The following is a 17,433-nucleotide window of genomic DNA, read 5'->3' on the forward strand; positions in this document are numbered from 1 at the left end:
GGCTGTTAGTCATCTCGGCCACATAGAGCAATAAAGAAGTCAGGGCTTCCCTGGTGGCGCAGTGGTTGAGAGTCCGCCTGCCAATGCAGGGGACATGGGTTCGTGCCCCGGTCCGGGAAGATCCCACATGCCGCGGAGCGGCTGGGCCCATGAGCCATGGCCACTGAGCCTGCACATCCAGAGCCTGTGCTCTGCAACGGGAGAGGCCACAACAGTGAGAGGCCCGCGTACCACAAAAAAATAAAAAAATAAAAAAATAAAGAAGTCAAAGCTTGGTGGTGTGCACCAAAACCACCCGCCCTTCCTTCCTTCCTGCTTACTGGGTTGCAGAACCTAAAAACTATCAACCTGAAGCTCAAGACCAGTCCATTGCCTGAGACAATCCTACTCAAGTCTAGCAGCATTTTGTAAAGCTTTAGGTCTACCTGCAGGTGGGACCTAGAATGAGGATTGCTGCTCTAAACTCCGTATTTTGCAGTTAGTCAGATTTCCCTATTTCCCTGTTGAGAGTCTAGGATGCCTGGTGCCTAAGGCAGCATGAGATATGATAGAACTTGAAACACAAGGTCCTCTCAGGACTATGTTCTGTTGTGGCGGTCACCTATATCATACTAGCTTAGTCGCCTTTTCCCAATGTAGTTATTGAACTTCTACTTTCCAGTTATTGTGATAGGCACTGGGTTAGAGAGGGGTATGTTAAGATGAATAAACCATAGTTCCTGCCTTTGAGGGGTACAGAGTCTGGCACTCTTTTCCATAGGGAAATAGGGGTTTCTCCAAAAATATGTTCTAAGGCAACAATGTTTTAGGACACACCCTGGGACCCCAATGCTACCATCCACTCATCATTCACCAGTATCCCTTCTGCCCATAGATTCCACTCAAGAAAAGCCTCTGCCGTTGACACAAGTCCAGCTCACACCTGAGTTCTTACACTGCTTTCCATCTTGTGGTTTGTTTTCTAAATCTATAGCAGCCCTAAAATTGACCTCACAGATTCCTGGCTCATTCCCTTCTCTGTTGATTCCCTCTAAGATCTCAAACATCTACTAGACTAGACTGCATGGATTATGATGGAGGCAGTGTCATCAGGGCTCAAAATGTGGGTTTTCTTTTCATGTTGGTCATTCACTTTCTGCATCCAGTATTTATTGAGGCTCTTCTATGGAATGAAGCATTTAGGGTACAAAGCTGAATAAGACATGGTTCTTGCTTGAGTTGTTCATCTTGTAGCAGAAAAAACAGGTCTGCTGGATGAATTATACACTATTATGTGGTAGGCCCATTAGTAGAAGTCTAGGAGCATAGAGGGCTATGGGAGTGTAGAATGACAGTGTGATTGTCTGAGGGAACTGGGGAAAGGCTCAGTGACATTTACCTCGGACCTTCAAGAAAATGAATTCACTACCTAGAAAAAGTTGAGGGTGAAATATTCCCAGACAGAGGGAACATTGTGTGCAGAGGTATGAAGGTATGAAAGATCATGGGGTCTTCTCTCCATCACCCCCCCGTAAAATTCCATCAATACATTATATAAATTTTTTTTAATAAAGACATTGTTAAAACAACACCTCTATGTCACACCTAGTTTATTTAATTTGTAAGAATCTAAATCTGAACAACTCTCACCCAGTCAGGGCATGAAGACAATTTGTTGAGGACCCTCTAGGGATGTTCGTATTATGGGTTTTCTTAGCTCTAAAAAATCCACATTTCGTTTTGTGAGCTTTTTTTTGTTGTTAGTCACTGCACTATTTTGACAGCCCAAGTGCAGAAGTGGCCAAGAGTTCAGGGCCATTGTGAGTTATTCGCATATTTATTTAAAGCTGTGTGTGTGCAAGGCACTGTGCTCGGCAGCGGGCATATGTGGCGAGAAGCTACCGGATTCCTTTTTCCATGGAACTCACATTCTGGAGACAGATGTTAATTCATCAGCTTCACTACTGCGTGTTCATGGGGGTGTGGTGGTGGGAGGGGTGGGGTTTTAGGCAAAGGGCTCAGACTAGACGGAGCCCAGTGGTGGGAGTGGGTGTGATGGGGGTGTCCGAGAAGGGGAGGCTGGCTCTAGAGGAGAGAGGGAAGGAGTCAGAGGTGCAAAGTGAGGGCTGTGAGGAGAGAAATGCTGAGGCCATGCTAGACCGTGTTAAAGGTTTGAGTCTTCGCCGTAAGAGCAACGGGAAACCTCAGAAGGTTTCAGATAGGAGCTGACATGATCTGATTTCTGTTTGGAGGAGATACTAGGTACTTAGTAAGAATTCATGGATGTTTACTAGATGACCGAATGGATCTGTAAAAAAGAAACAAAAACAACAACAACAAAAAAAACCATGTTATCAAATCAAAGAGAAAAACTCGCCCAGGGAGAGAAAAACCTGAATATCTACCTCAAGGCAGTAACAAAATAGAAAATAACCTTTCATAAATCTTACATTGAAAAAAAGGAAACTGTTTACTCTTTATAGCAAATTAGGAATCATTGGAAAATGGTTTGCCCATGGCCATGTAGTAAGTTGGTGGCAGATTCATTTCTGCCCTGTCCCCTGAGTGAAACTGATCCCTTCCTTCCTCCTTTCCTGCTTCTCCTGCTGAAGCTTTGAAGATAAAGGAATCAAATTCCTCTGCAGCTCTCCTCAGAGCTTCTCCAAATGTGAGAGCTCTGATTGCAGCCATCTCCTTGGTTCGGTTTCTGTCTGAAGGATCTCCATGCGGCTCTCTGGAGGATGCAGTTGCTCATCTTCGAGTTCCCAGCCTCTAAAGTAGTGCAGAGTGGTCAGCAATTGAAAGGGTAATGATTAAATTAGCATTGATCATATGAGCTAGATGATGTATAGGCGACAGGGAGGAGACCAGCTGGACTAGTCTCTTCAGCCCCTTTTGGCAGAAGCATGGAAAATAAAGTTGTATAAAGTTAATGAAAATTGTGGCTGCGGAGTGTTTTTGCCGAGAGATAGGCATTTTTTTTTTAACAGAAATTTCAGAAAGCAAGAGATTTCTGAGTAATACGTCAATCACGGGGAGGGATCTGTCATTTTCTGGCAAGTGAATAGGCCATGGGAATTTTTTTACCTTACCTACACTCACTCTTTTATGAATTATGAAGTATTATTTTTTCCCGGAGCCATCAAGAGTGGCAGAGAGGAGGAAAAACAAGTCCACAGATTCATTCTTCCTTTGAGTGTCTCTAGGGTTTTTTGTCTCTGCCTTTTTATCCGTGTCTGTGTTTCTCTTTCTCACTGTCCTCTTGCCTCCTTGGTGAGAACCAGTCGTAGCATGTGTTACAGGTTTTTCGCAGGGGTGCTTGCTTGGCAGAGGGCTGTGACAGGCTGGGGCAGCCAAGGAGTGGCTGGTGGAGGTGAGGGAAGTCAGAATTCTAGTTTGGGGAGAGGCCGGGCTGTCGGGAAGGTCAGGTGCGCGTGCTGCGCCTATCCCGGGGCACACGGGAAGGATGCGGAGCTCGGAGGGGTGGCTGAAGGGTTGAGGTGTTGTCAGGCCAAGGAGGCCTGGGAGCCCCTGCCAGCTTCAGCATAAGGAGCAGTCAGCTAGCCAGATGAAGCAGGTAGGCAGCCGGGAGGAGGTTGGCATGAAAGTAAGTAGGGCAGGGGGAGGCAGGATGCTGGTCTCAGCTCTGCTGGCTGAGACCAGGGACAAAGGTGGAGATTGAGAGGACCAGGCCGGCATCAGGGGCAGCAGGGACGAGGAATCCCACCGCAGAGGCAAAGGGCACCAAGTCTTCAGGCCAGAGCCCAGAGATGAGAAGAAGCGACTGATGCTTGTGCAGCCTCGAGTTTGTACCACACATCGTTCTGAGCACTTTCTTATATCAAGGCTTTTAATCTTGCACGATAATCTTGGGGTAATCCTCATTTTACAGAGGAGGAGATGGAGGTACAGAAAGGCAAAGTAGCTCACTGAGTGTCATCCAGCTGGGAAGAGGCACCATGGGGATATGCAGGCAGCCTGGCTCCAGAGTCCCTGCTCTTCACCAGCCTGCTCTGAAGAATCCCTGTGACGCCGCTCCTGGGAGTACCATTCACACGAATTGCAGTGCATGGGGGCCCTCGGAGCTGGGCGATGTAGGCGGCCCTGATTCCACACTACTCCCTTTAAAAAAAGACTGATTCTTCACTCTGCCTTATGATGTGCCAGGCACTTTCTGTGTACCTTTTATACATTCACTCATGAAGTCCAGAACTCTTTTTACCTCCATTACAGGTGAGGCACAGAGAAACGTAAGGATACACCTGCCTAGGTAGTTATAACGGTCTAAATTCAAACTCGGAGGACTACTAAAGGGGCAGTCAGTTTGTAGAGTTTTGTTTCGTTTTGTTTTGTTTTCACTCTTTTGTCTGCCCTGCCGGTACCACCTGTCTGAAGCACGTCAGGGGGCGGGAAACAGGGGTTACAATATTAACGTGCAAAATGCCATATATGTTTCTAGAGGGAAAGAAGTGTATCTGTGCTTGCAGAAGAGAAGAGGGAGAAAATCATCTAGTACACTTGGCCACTTAGAAAAACTTAAAAACAAAGAGCAAAATAATCCCCAAGGTTAAATTGGCAGGCAGAGACCTTGGGCTCGTGTTCTAGTCCATAGAGCCAGTGAGAGTCCAAACACTGTTCTTTTGTCTCTCCTCTGACCTCTCAGAGTCCTGCTGCAGAACACGTAACTCCACTGGCTTAGAAAGTTAAATTCTGGAGAAATCTGTGGGGGTAATTAGATAGCAAAATTTCCTTTTGTTTCCAAATCTGTACCAATTGTCTTGATGACAGCTATGTAAAACTCAGAGCTAATGAGCTGATTCTTGGCTTTTCTCTCCCTCTTCACCTCCCTTTCCAAACAAATGGAAAAGAGAAATGCTTTTCCTTTGTATTCCACCGTCAAATCCATGGGTGTGCTGTACCACAAAGCCCAGCCCAGGTAAGGAAAAGCAACTCCATGTCCCTAAGTTTGAAGCCAACAAAAACTAGCTGAATGTTGCCTTGAGCTGCAGAAGAGAGCTTCCCTCATTTGTTGAGGACCACACCATTCCCTCCACTGAACTGAGCTCAGTTGAGACATTTGTCAAATTGCAAGAATAACCTCTATATGGAGAATCACGTGGAATTTAGAGAATAGAATCACACAAACAATGCCTTTTCATAAGGTCTTTTGACTTTGAACTGTTGATCATGGTGAGAGATGACTTGAAAGGAAACACAGTCAGCAGGGCACCCTCAAAATGGGAAGATGCCTTTGGGGGCTGTGTAGTTTTGGAGGCTACTCAGGGGTGAGAGGTGGGCAGGTTATGGGGAAACACTGATGCAAGGTGACCCAGGAGCTTTTCAGACTGATCCTCATTGGAGCTGGAAATAGAAGTAGACCAGGGGAGGGTTGGTTTCTCTTTCATCCTCTCCATCAACCACTTAACTGGATAACTCTTCAAACCAAAACCAAGACAGTGGCCAATCCCTCTCTTGATGTTCGCCTCTTGCTGCAGTGAAATATGACACCCTTGAAATTTGGCCCTCAGAACTTAGACCTGATGGGATATCAAGGCCCTTTCACCAAAAGCTAGGGACTTGAGATGATCTGAAACAGGCCCAGGAAGCTCCCAGGGACCTCTCGCTACTTCTCAGCCAGCTCTCAGTTCAGAGAATCTTGGGACAGGAATGGTCAGTTCCAAGAGCCTCTTGGAGTTCGAGTTCACTTTTGTGAGAACTCCTCAAAGAGTTCCTTTGGGAAAGTCCAGACTGAGTCTCTCACTGGCTGCCTCTGGAACTCTGGGATCAGCCTGTGCATTGGATTGAGACCTTTAGGTGACCTGTACGTGCAATGCTTATTCTATGGAGATCCAAACACTAGGGGCAGACTCCAATCTATTAATTGATTTTCAGTTGTCAGCTTGTGGGTGACCAAATAGCTTGTGATTAGACAGTTTTTAGAATGAAAGGAGTGGGAAAAATAGGGGTTTTCCCATCAAAGTGACCCCCCCCTTTCATTTTACCAAATTCCTCCTGGGAATACACCCACTACTCCTCATTCCTTACCTTGAAAACCCCCTCAAGAAGGAGCAGGGAAGGAACACTTAAGTATAGAAAATTATGGCTTTGAATACATCAGTTTAACCTTTCTGGGTATTAAAATGAGGGCTGGATTAGGGGACCTCTGTGGTTCTCCCACCTCTAACAATTTGCTCATCATTTTTCTAACCTGGGAAGCAGGCAGAGCCAGGCTGCCCCTGCTTTACGTCTGTTCTTAGTCCTTGAGGGGTTTGGGTGTAGGGTTGCTGGGAGTAACCACAAGCTACTTTGCTTGATCCAGTGCTGCCTCCTGACCGCCGATCCTGAGTTATCTTCCTTACTGCCTACATTCGTATATCACGAAATGAGCCCCTGCTCTTTAAAGACTTTCTTTAGACCCTTATATTGGCTGTTGGGAAATTCAGGAGAGGAATTGAGCCATGTACAGTTTTCCCAGTAGGGGGCAGTTTCTCTCATCTCGTTGGTGAATTATGGAAGTGAACGGCTTCTTCCCACCCGCCCCCCCCCCAAATTTAGATTCCCATTTAAAGATATTCAGGAAATATCTATACCCTCAGTTGAAATAGTAAAATAAGGAAATGATCTGGAAAATCTAAGGAGAAAAAAGACCCTCTTGCCTTGATTTTTCTGTTGATTCTGCCTAAAATATCACATGGCTGTACTTAGAGAGTTAATTAAAATAACAGAATCTGATACAGGAATTTGAGCTTAGAAATCTTTTGGCCCAGTCCTCTTGCTTGATGGAGGGGAGAGCTGAGGTTAGCCTGGGAAATGACTTGCTCCAGGACACACAGTCGTCAACAGGTTGGGCTGGCACTGGGTCTCTTTATATGAAATCCTGCCAACTGTACCCATCCTCTTCTGCCATCCTCCTGGTGGCACAGATGACCTCCTGTATGAACCCTACCATTTTCAGCTTCTGAAGGACAGGTGAGTCCCTTTGGCATCTTTTATATTTGAAAGGATTGATGCTGTTCCCAAAGTGTGCAGCTGTGATTGGAAGACCTTAGTGGGTCAGTGCAGACCTGGAAGAACTGTGCTCGGCTCAGCAGTTGTAGCTCTCGTGTTGCTCTTTGTGACTCAGATTTGCCCCTTTAAGAGTTACGCTTTTCAGAGATACTGGCTAGAAGGACAGGCCCCATTTCCTGGGTCCAGGGCCAGACAGTTACTCCTGTGCTGAGTTCCCATGAACTGCAGCCAGTGCCTTCCAGCTGACGAAGCAGGGTTGTCATTGGTAAGTGTTTATGTTGCGCTTTAGATTTGCAAAGTCCTTTCTCTGGGTTATTTCTTACCTCAATTTGGCAGGTGAAGAAACTGAAGCCCATAGAAGTGGTGACTGGTCCAGAGTCATCCGACCAATTAGTGGGGAAGCTGGGCTCAGCCTCTGAGTTTCTGGGTCATTGCTTTACCCCCGTGAGTCATGCAGCTTCTCTAGATTATGTTCGTTGCTCCTCACCAACTTCTTTTTTTCCCAAATTTAGCTGGCTTCTTTTACAGTGAGCTATAAAGCTCTTCTGTTTCAAAGCTGCAGTACCTTATTGGTTGACCAGGAAGCTGCAAGTGTCTAGGTATGCTCCAGTGTGGGACCTGTCCTAGGTCAAACTGAGCTGTGGTGTGATGGGAACTGGGAAGGCAGTGGGACTTTTCTGATTGGGTTTTTGGAAAAAGATCAGTGCTGCTTTAGGAATATTAAAGGTCTAAGCGCTGGGAAAAAGGGGATTTAAGCTAAAACGTTGGCTGTCGTTTAAAGGCGATTTTAAAAAAATCAAGCTAAAAAGAAATGGACAATTTTGCATCTACATAAAGGCTTTTGAGAGTTTTTGGCTTCGTTTTCAAACTTCACTAGTTGGGTCACAGAGGTACCTTCTTGTCAGTGAGGCAGAGAAATTTCGGTGAGAATATCGTAAACTTTCACAGTAGAAATTCTTTTACGGTAGAAATTCCCACAAGAAATCTTTCCATCTGTTTATTGTTTTTCTTTTATCTTGGTTTTAAAAAAAATTTTAAATGACTTATTGCCTGTTTGACTTCAGTTGCATCTGTTAAGTACAGGTGTTGGATAGAGATGAGTATCTGTTCACCTGTCTTTACACAATATTCTCTGAAAAAAAATTTCTCTGTTGCTCCCCGTCCCCCTCCAATTGTGCATTTCATTAAGAAGATGAGCAGTTGTGTTTAGAGTATTCAATCGCCCGCCTTTCCCAACATACCAAGCAGCCTTTTAGATGTTGATAAGTGTTTGCTGCAGAACTATATGATCCAGACGAAACAGGAAGCAGCTGTCTGCTTGGTAGGGTGCTCCGAGCGGCCCTCCACTCACCGAGGGAACACTCTTCAGCTGACTGAAGCAGGGGAGCTGAGCCAATCAGAGGCTGCTTTCCTAGCTCAGTCACCAGTCTGTGGTTGAGAAAGGGTTCTGCTTTTTTATGCTCTGTTTGGGAAGGCAGATAAAATGCCAGGTCTGGACAGCCTCTGGGGATAACCTCACCCTGTGCGATGTGAATGAATAGCATCTTGCCTGGTAAATCCACAGCAATTGATAAGGCAGGTGCAATTCTTCCAAACAGGCCTTTTCTGTCTTTACCTCTAGCTGTGGCTTCTGTAGCAGTTTTGTTTTCGCCTTGATAGAGGTGCTCTGGATTATCAGACCTCCATGTATGACAATTTGTACCTGCATGGACTTGAGGACTCGGAGGCTGTAAGTATTTTCATAGATAGCTGATTTCCTCTCCCCTCCTCTTCGTCCTCCCATTAACACCCCCCCCACCTCATTTCTTAGGCAACGCAGGGAACATGGAGCTGAAAGCCAACATCATTCGGGTGCTTGCTGGCTGCTGTGTAAATGTTCTCTGTATAGTTTAGAGTTAACTGAAATAATTCTTTATTATATAATGTCTTGTCAAGCAAAAAAGAAATTAGGGTGATAGCAGAGGGATCTAAGGGTGTAGTCTGCCTGGATTTATACAATACTTGGTCCGCGTTTGATCTGACAAGGGATAACTGCTCCTTGCAGACGGGCTTAAACTATGCAGAAAGTGCCTATGTTTTCCAAAGGCAGGGTTCACAGAGAAGGCTCATTCATTATATAATACACATTGTATTGAGCTAGGGTGAAGGAAGTTCCTCAGCTGTAGCTGTATTATGTGCTTTCTGGCCAAACGAGCAGTGCAGATCTCCTGCTTCTTTGTTAAGGAAATCAGATGCAAAGGTTGTGGTCATATAACACCCCAGTGCAGAGGCAGGAAGTATGTCCCTGTACTCTACCCTGGAAGCCCGGGGTGGGCTCACTTGTGTTTTGGCTTAGAAAACTAGACTCCTTTCCCTCCGCAGGTCAGGCTCATATAACGTATTAAAATCAGGATGAAGGTGGTTTTGAGAAATCCCTAAAATCATACCATCTGAATGCTAGCTTTTGAATCCAGGGTAAAGCTGATGACTGAATCTTTCTTTTACTATTGCTAGTGGCGGTTCTTGATTTTTTTTCATCAATTATATAGAAACCTTGCAAGGTAGAATGATTTGGGATGGGAATGGGACCTGCTGTGCGGAGCCTGAATCTTCTGAGTGCAATGCCATACATGTTGCTACATTTGAAACAGGAATGTGTTATATAAGATTCTCTGGCTAAACCACCAAACAAACAGATTATAACAGAAATAAAACCCCCTATGCTGTACGTCAGTGCAGACGTATGTATCAAATGATGTGTTAGCCCTGAAAGATAGAAACCCTCTGTTCTGATGAGGCATCCCATTTTCCTGCCTGTCTGCGTGTGAGCTCTCACTCCAACTCTGTTTCTGCAAAGTCTCTCTGGTGTTGCCCAGCGTGCTCGTAAATTACCAGCCTGTCAGTTTACTGCAAGGGACTGTAGTCGGAAACGGCGGTGGCTGAGATAGAGAAAGTCCACGTTGGCAAGTGGGATGGGAGGATGGAAACGGCAAGTAGAGGAGTTGAGTGAACTGCTTCCCCGGCTTGGTTCTTCGGGAGGTCTGATTATTTCTCCTACCCGTTCTCTCCACACTCAGTTATGAAACATGTGATGCCTCACTGAATTGCAACTTTTCGACCCTTGGTTTTAAACTTAAGTGGATTGGACGTATTGCAGAATAAACCGGTGATGTGAGACACTGGCTGCTCTGACCAGAGTCGGCTAGGAATGAATGTGTATCCAGCACCTTGTTCTCCAGAGCTGTGTACATTTCGGATGCAGTGGTTCAGAGGGGAGCCATTATAAGTATAAAAACATGTTTTTTCCCCTCTTGGTCCAGCCTCCCAGGACGGCCAAGCTTTTGGGTGGGGTGGCAGGTGCCGGGTGCAGTGATTTGAGTCCGTGGCGGTAGTTGATGGCGGGTAGTGCTAGGTACTGCAGTGCTTTGCTCCCAGTGGCTCAGTGGCGGCAAGCAGGCTGAGATCCTCGGGGCTGTGCACGTCTGCAGAGGCAAGGCAGGTGGGAAACTTGAGGAAGGAAGAAAGGCACCTGGCCCATCCTTAGTTGAGAGAGAGTAGGGGAGACTTTCTCATGGGTGGGATCGGAAGGGTGTCCCATATATCAGAGGGGAAGGCAGAGGTGTTCGGAGGGGTGAACTGTCTCTGAATGCTCATTTGAGTTTATTTGTTTTTATAAGGAAGAATAATGTGATGTGTTACCCAAGATGGTGTGAACAAAGCTTCAAGCCAATGGAGAAGACTAGGCCTAAATAGCTGACCCGGTGAAGTGAAAAATAAAGCCACACCTGGAGAGCCACATCCTCCGCAGTCTTTCTCAATGCCAATGCATTTATGGCTGTAAGTGTGGGGTTTGCCCAGATCGAAGCTAAGCTCTCAGAACAGGTCTGGTGGATAGGTGTGGAGAGGCTTTTCTCAGACGCCCAGCTGCAGTCCGAGAATACACAGTCACTAAAAGCTGAGTACGGCGCTTCCTTTGTGGGGCTGGGGAAGCCACCCACATGTGTCCCACCGCTCTGTGCTGTTGAAAATGTCTTCGTGGGGTGTGCGGGGTTTTACCTGTCATAAGTGATTCTTTTCAGTGTGTTCACACAGTCAGCCTGTAATAAGATCATCTCGCCTGGGGACTGATATTTTATGCTGAATAAGAGCAAAGTGTTATTGTACACTGTTAGCACTGCACCTCCCCGTAGTATGAAAGAGATTTTGGTACTGTGATGCGAGGCCTTTTTATAAGAATCTGGTCCAGAGGTAGACAGTCTACTCCGGGTACCCTAGATTTTTGCTCATAACCTCTGTGTTTCATGTACTGTGTATATACAGGGAGGGGGGAACAGGAGCCATGCTGCGATACACTCAAATCTGGGCATTTTAGACTCGAGTCCTTTGGAGCCCTTTTGGACAAGTCTGTTAACTTCTGCTCTGGTTTCTAGGAGGGTAGTTAAGTGTCAGCATCATTTAGATTTGCAAGGAAGTACAAAAGACCTTTTGGTGTCCCATAGCAAGGCCCCGCACAGGAGTGGGAGGTTTCACACAGAATGTCACATCACTCCTTTTGTTACCTTGACATGGATAATGGAGTGTGTGCTCCTAAGTGGGTCCACACCCAGCCCAGGTCAGTCACTTGCATCATGCACACACTGTGACTATGTTGTCTTCTGTGGGAGGGTTGCCCCATTCCACCTTCCCCGCCCCCACTGGGTCTTCAGGCAGCTCTTGATGGCCAAGATACTTTTCACTGGCTGAGCCCCCAGTGTACAGTCTGTTTTTTATCTGATGCACAATTGATTTTGATAGATCTGCTCCTTGGTATACACATCTTATAAATGGATTTATTGCATATTTTGACGTTTGTGAAATCACTATAAGAACAGATTTTTTTCACTCGGCAGGGGTATTACACAAGCAGTATGAGGGATGTTCTTATAGGGATAAATGGAAGAAGCAGATAAGTAGAAAAAGTTACCTAAAATCCACCCAGAGATAATTGCTGTTAACATATTACTGTGTATCCTTTCAGACTGTCGTTGTACATGTATGTAAGTATGTCATTCTAAACCTGCTACTGTGTATTGCATTCTGTGAAGTCCTGTTCTCACTTGATAAGATACTGAGCACATGAGGATTAGACTGGCCTGTGCAGGAGACGCTTCGCAAAATTTAAAGTTCCTACATGGACCTTCTGGAATTTTGAGCATTTTAAATGAAATACAGATTCTTTTTTTGTTGTTGTTTTTTTTTTTTTTTAAGAGTATCTGACCGTTGAAATTGGAACTCTTTTTTTATTTTTATTTATTTATGGCTGTGTTGGGTCTTCGTTTCTGTGCGAGGGCTTTCTCTAGTTGTGGCAAGCGGGGGCCACTCTTCATCGCGCTGCGTGGGCCTCTCACTATCGCAGCCTCTCTTGTTGCAGTGCACAGGCTCCAAATGCGCAGGCTCAGTAATTGTGGCTCACGGGCCTAGTTGCTCCGCGGCATGTGGGATCTTCCCAGACCAGGGCTCGAACCCGTGTCCCCTGCATTAGCAGGCAGATTCTCAACCACTGCGCCACCAGGGAAGCCCAAATACAGATTCTTAAGAGTATTTTGTAAAGGGAAGCCACGCTTAACTGCACATTAAATTAATAGCTGATTTCTCTGACACAATTTGTTCCTTTTCCAAATGCTTAAATCTGAATGTAGAGGTAGGGACCTGACCTTTTTCAATAAAAAAGATGATCAGATCATAATCCAAGGCATTTACTAGGGAGGGAAATATATTCTTGTAAGTGTTTTCAAATGCAGAAAGGAGCCATAGTATATTTATTAACACTATTAGAACTCTTAAAGTGAAGGTAAATTTTACAAAATCTAATGTGTATGTATATATTAAAGCACGTATGTAAATTTACATCTACTTACATATTATAAGGATAACTATATGTTAATTATTTAAACTATTCATTTTCTATAAGCTGTGTAACTATGTGTGTTTGCCTAAATGTCTGTGTACCCATAGGTGTACACACACTGTACACCCTCATACGTTCATGGACATTCACGTATAGATATGATCCATGCTTTGCTAATTGATGGTTAATGCTAAGTGGGAGATTTCTGCCATAGAACTTTTGGAGAAGGAAAACTAACTGCTTTTGACATAAAGATACCCAAGAGGGTTGAAAAGCAACACACCCCCAAGAGAATAAATGATTGCTACTTTCAAAGATTATAATAGAGTTATTAAGTATGAAGATATGTCCTTGTGCTTGTTAGGAAGGAGGATAAATTTCAAATAGAAGGCTTTGTGTGTTTAGGGACCTTTGGAAAAACACTCTAGGCATAGTAAGGATTAGATTTCTTTTGGAAATGTTTAGACCAGAGGTCTTTATGGTTTGGTATATGAGAAGATCCCTTCTGGGGCTAAAAAGTCTTTCTGGCCTATTTCTAGAGAGTCAGGCCTGTTCTATGAAAGAATCCATCACTGGCCAGAGAGGAAAACCAAATGCTGCTTACATGTAATAAATTTGACTAAGAAAATCAACTTGTTTTACTCAGTTGAGCAATTTTGGTGTTTGTCCCGAGTCTGTTAAGTAAGTGGTGAACAGAACCTTCTCTTCAATCAGTCAGTTCTTAGCAATATATACTGAAATGATTTCTAGATGTAATTGTCGTGGAGCTAAAGAGAGAAATTCCTTAAATCTGGTCAGAACCCATGAATTTGCCTCTCCAGGGTCATCAGTCTTGCCTCTTTCTTGGTACTTTGCATTTTCGAGTGACAGAGGGAAGCATTAGGATCGATCCCCAACTTTCCTCAGGGGCTTCTGTATCTCCTTTCCTGCTGGTGTTCTGCTTCCTATTCGATTATGATGAGTCAATCAGGACTTTAGAATGTCGTCTTCTGACTCTATGTGTACGCAGTGAACATTACATTATTCTGTGGTGGAAGATATTCTGTAGGAAGGTCTGCAATAATGATGAAAAGAACATGCTTTTAGGGTAAAGGTGAGGAGGCATCCCATTGCCTTAGCCCTTCCCTTTCCATCAGAGTTCAGCTTGGATCTTCTTTCTGTGTGGACAGTTCTCATCATTCAGTTCACCATCTGCCTTAAACATCCCTTTCCTAGGTAAACTAAGCCACCCAAGGAGGACAGGAGACATAACTGAATGTGTTGTGTTCTTTTTCTTCCCTCTCCCACTGGTGCTTTACAATCATCATCAAGTCATAAGCTCAGATTTCCATGAAGCTAAGTTAAAAATTGCACCAAGAAAGCTGCGTAGATAGAGACTCTGTATGCTGATCTAAATCAGGCTGACTTAGGTGCCTGTAATGTGTTTGCATCAGGCCGCGCAGACAGTAAACGCAGCAACTGTTACACTGCTACCCAAGGTGAGACCCCGTGGAGCAGGTGCCTGGGATCTTACTTATTGAGGATGGAGCACTAGTAGTGTGTAAACTCAGGAGAGTTTACAGTTCACATAAAATAATGGGAAGCCGATTGGGAGCTGTAGATTTTTATAACTTGGACTTTGAACGTTTTAGGACTTGGAAGAGTCTATGATAAAACTGTGCAGCCCAGACAAAAGGAAGGTGACCCAGATAGCTCACATGGCAGTTTTTAAGATCTAAATAGACCAATCCTTGTTCTCACTATACATTTATGTATTCTTTTATAGCATAAATATGTGGTTTGAGCAATAAATACTTTTCTCTCTCTTAAATGGTGCCACAATATCAGTACTTCCTATATCCTATTTTTTTCTTTTGCATCTGTTCTCAGAAATATTGAAGTCTCACATTTAAAACAGGATGTTTTGAATTTGCTTTCATTCCCTTTTCATTCAAGGGAATTGATCTAAGATAGTACATCTTAACATGAATATTGGCAGATGCCAATTATTCAGGAGCTTGATTGTGTAGTTTGTGAATAACTTAGTCCTCTTATTTTGCCTTTTTTTCCCTATTATTCTGTAATCCCTCTCTTCTTCTTAGTTTGAGCATCGTATAGGAAAAAGAATCTGACCTCCAGTGTTATTATTCTATTAGCAGATTTGTTGAAAAGTTCAGTGAGTGATAAGGTTGTAATTAAAAGTATCTCTCAATCATTTTTAACCTCCATAAAACTTTAAAAAATTTTTCTTCTACTGAACATGGCTATGAGCTGGGAAAATGTCAAGTTTACTTTTTGTGTTTTGTATTATGAAACATGTGTATGTGGTGTACTAGTGTTGTGATTAAAAACAGAGACTCAGTCAAGATTGTCAGGGATTAAGTCCTGGCTCTCCACTTCCTAGCTTGTGGCCCTGGGTACATGTCTTAAATTTTCTGGGCCTCAGTTTCCATATCCCCGAAGTGTCAATGATAATGGAACCTGCATCTTGGGTGGTTTTGAAAATTAAATTTGTTAATATTTGTAAAGCTCTTAAAACATATACTGTAAGTGTTTTCTGCTATTATTATTATACATATAATGAATATACTTATGCTTTTGGGAACTAAACATACTCCTTTCTTGGCAGGTTTTAATATTCCCACCAAATCCTGTGGTTTATTTTCAGAGTACTTGCATGGATTTTGACAGTGATTTCCAAAAATATTATAGTAGTTGACAGGTGAAAATATGCACTGATCTCCTAAGGCCTTATGATTGGTTGATTTGTTTGTTGTGTTTTCAGAAGAGGGGTTAGTAGTGCATAATTGCTGGGAGTTGGAGGTTTTGGTCTTTGCCACTTACTAGCAGTGGCCTTGAGCAAGTCATGTAATCCCCCTAATCCTTAATATTTCCTCCTATAAAACAAAGAGGTTTGACTAGATAATTTCTAAGGTTTCTTCAAATCCAAAATTTTGTTCTGTTTGCTGATAAGCAATTTCTTCAGTTGGGGTGCAAATGCCACTATATGCCATTTGCTTTTTGAAATGATCAATTACCATGGTGTTTTATGTATGCTGACTAAGGGGTCAGGATTTGGACCTTGAGTCTTTTTCAGAGTCTTTGAAGGAAGAAGGTGTGTGTGACACACATCTTTGAAAGGACTAGATGTTTGAAAAGGAAGTTTTATTTTTTTTTATCTTAGATTTTTAACTCTGGAAGCCAAAAAAGGATGCTTTTCCTATTGCTCATTTGCTTACCAATACACACAGTGCACTTCCATACCACAGCGATTTGAGGTGGAAACATCTGAGTCTCATCTCTAAGAAAAAAAAAAATCAAAGGCAAAAGCTTTCTGAGAAGTAAGCTTCTCCTAATTCTTATTGATGATTGAGGAGAGGTATTTCTTCTTTAGATTATCTCTGTCTTTCCTTCTTAGCTGTACACTAGTAAAGTATTGACAAAAAAAGTTTAAATAATTGTTTTGTGATGGTTGTGACGTTTAATCATCAAGAATGTTTATTGTTTGGTGTTTTCTTGCTTTACAACAGCATTATTATCCTTTGGGGTGTACTGAAGACAATAATCAGTCAGTAGGAAAACCCCAGGAATAGAATAAATTCTAGGAGATATTCATTATTTTTTATAAAGTCATTCATTACTTTTAAAAGGAGTGACTGTGCCTGATCTGTTTGATTTTCCTCTATGATAAAGTGAAAGGCCACCAAGGTGAAAAAGTAAAGAATGTTTACTTCAGCCACGAATCAGATATTCTCTGAGTGTTTGAATGAAGTAAGGGTTGGAGGCAAATATTTATCAACAAGCTAGAAAAATGTGATGACCATCATGCTAAAATAGTTAGTGAGTAAACAAATTAGTTCCCCAGTTTATTTCCAAAGAGTCATTATTGATAGCTTAATATTTAATTTCAAATGATGTTCCAGAGATTAATGTCTTGGGGTTTATTTGATTCAATGGCTCTATTGATCCAAGAGGTAGAATTAAGAATTTATTATTAGACTTTCAAATAATCTCACATTTGATCATGTTGTTGTTGCTTAGAATATAGGGATGGAGTTATATATTTCTATTATGTAGGTGAAATTGATAAGGTAGGGAAACGCAGAACATTTCCTAGTTATCACGATGCACAGGGCCTGCTGTGAAGTGCAAAGATGCTGCAGAATAGAGTAAGAATTAAAACTACACAGGTCCGAAAATGCTATGTCGATACTTGATTTTACAGAGAAAAGATCCTTGATAGTCACATTTAATTATTAGTTAACTAAAAACCAAATATTTGGTACATAAGATATGATGTGTCTTTCTAGAGTCCCAATGTTAGTTTTCTTCTATATTGTAACAATTTCTGAGGTCATGAAGTGTATTTTATTGACCCTGAGGCATCTACCCCCTCACACACACGTTTTGATACATCTAAAATTGGGCTACATCTTAAAATTAATGGTATCTCATAGTTTTATTGGTAGCTTTTTCCCCTAGTGATACATAATCTGATGTTGAGTCTTAAAATCATTGTTATCTTAAATTCAGTGAAATGAGGTATTTAGGAAAAAAATATTTAAGCAGTAAAAAACCATATAGTGTGAAAAATTTGTCTT

At 43.0% G+C, this 17,433-nt stretch overlaps 1 protein-coding gene across 2 annotated transcripts in view; it reads left to right on the plus strand.

Moving 5' to 3' along the window:
- CACNB4 (calcium voltage-gated channel auxiliary subunit beta 4) overlaps positions 1–17,433 on the plus strand; it is a 265,467-nt gene that overhangs the window by 108,369 nt on the left and 139,665 nt on the right. The gene's annotated exons all lie outside the window — the stretch shown is intronic.

This window comes from Mesoplodon bidens (genome assembly GCF_964165515.1).
Source record: "Mesoplodon bidens genome assembly, chromosome: 8".
NCBI classification, from domain to species: domain Eukaryota; kingdom Metazoa; phylum Chordata; class Mammalia; order Artiodactyla; family Ziphiidae; genus Mesoplodon; species Mesoplodon bidens.